Below are 1,960 nucleotides of genomic sequence, written 5' to 3'. Positions count from 1 at the left end.
CCGTCCCGTGAGCGGGAATGAAGACGTTGAATAAGTAAATACATATTCAATTTACGCGCTTGTAATATGTAAATGCACGCGTTAGTGCGCGCGTATATTTTACGCTTTGGGTTTAGAAACGGGCATTGACCTTGGCGAGCTTCGATTCGGAAGCAAACACGTTCGCCCGTTTAATCGATCGACCGAAAAGTATCGTCCCGGTTTTTATTGGAAAGAGATAGCGGATCGTGAAAAATATTTTTCGCTCGCGCAAATACGGGGATCGTGTGAACAAACAACGCGGCTGTTCGAGGCTGCGCGAATCGACCTCGATGAACACCGATTCGGGAGAAAATACGCGCGAGCGCGTTTCATCGATGGATCGAGATCGTTGTTCTTTTCAACGGGAGATTGGCTGATCGCGAAACAAGTATTCTTCGCGTTCGTGCGTAATTCGAGTACGCGGGTCGAGATCAGCGTTTACTAGAGCGTCTGCGAACCGCGCGCCAGTATGTATATTTTGAGGTTAGGTTTAGAAACAGCTTCTCCGCGCGCTAATCTTCCCTGTGTCTCGTCTCTCGCCGTAAACGAACGTTTATCTCGCGCGTGTCGCGTGCTTCGCGCAATAAAGACCTTGGACAAATAAATAACGCGAGCCTCGAATCACGGGAACAAAGTCCGATCCGGAGAATCGATTTCTCGACGCTTTCGAAGATCGAGATCGTTCCGTGGACGGTCCGTGAAGAACACAGGTGCTCGGGAGTCTCTTCGAAGTAGGTTCTTCTAGCGTCCGGAGTCGCTGGTCGAAGAAACGGAAATAAGTTCGAGCGAGTGGACCAACGAACGCGTCGAAAGCGGACCGATTCAGCTTCTTTCGTCCTCTCGTTCTCGTCCTATCCGAAAACATCGCCCGTAGACCCGACGAGTCTCGAGATCCTCTCGCTCGCAACGAGTCGCAAATTCTTCGCCGCGAGGCGCATAATTGACTCGGCCCGGTCGAGTAAATTGCACGCGGCCAGATTACGGCCGACGCGTTCCGAACGCGGGCCAACCGGCGTCACGGCTCGCTTTGAAATATTTCCCGAGATCGGTGACACGTAACAGCTCGGTTCCTTTCGTTTTTTAACCTTTTTCGGCCGAGAGCAACCACGATCCTCGCATTGTCGCGAGCCGTGGCTTCGTTGGACGAGTTTCCGGGCCCGAACTCTCGCTACGAACATTGTTGCGATTACGATGACTATCGGGCCGCGTTCGAGAGTCCTCTCGTTCCTCGAGTGGCCGAAACGAAGCGATACGGATAGACAGCGATAGATTTTTTCATTTAAATAAGAGAAAAATAGTTCCACGAGTTAAGAAAAAGTCGCGCATTCGCCTCAGCGCGATATCGTTTCGAGCAGCTCGATCTTTCTCGCAGGGGGATCCGTTCCAATTTTTTACGATCGTCGCCCGTGATCGAGGCTTCGTGTCGCGAACGACTCGTGGAATATTTTCCACAAACGTTCGCGGATCACTGGTAGACATTCTCGATTCGACGTGGCCACGAGGAAAGGAAAAAGAAACTTTTCTTGCACTCTCGTCGGGCTGGATGTATTCGTCGACGTTGCGTTCATCCTCGTGGACGTTTCGAGGTGGCTCGGTTGCCGAATTTACGTTTCTTCGGTAAATGTTCATTTTCATAAGTGCGAATCGTTAATTCACGCGTTGGACGCGTTCTCTGGTAGCAGACTCGATTCGTTTCGAGAATGGTGATTTTACGATCGACAGTCGGTAATCCAGGATATCGAACGTACGATTCGAAGAGTTAAACGAGATCCCTGAACCTCGAACGAACATGGATCCCGATCGTCTCGCTCGGTCTCCCCCGTGCTCGTGGTCGAAGCTACCACCTCGGGCATCTTATCGAACTCGTCGAACCGTGTTTAGTAAACGCGCGATTAAACTAGAAAAAGCGAGAGAAGTTTCCACGGGGCCCGTATTGCCC

This window comes from Ptiloglossa arizonensis, chromosome 3 (assembly GCF_051014685.1).
Source record: "Ptiloglossa arizonensis isolate GNS036 chromosome 3, iyPtiAriz1_principal, whole genome shotgun sequence".
NCBI lineage: Eukaryota > Metazoa > Arthropoda > Insecta > Hymenoptera > Colletidae > Ptiloglossa > Ptiloglossa arizonensis.
This window is presented reverse-complemented; position numbering follows the sequence as displayed.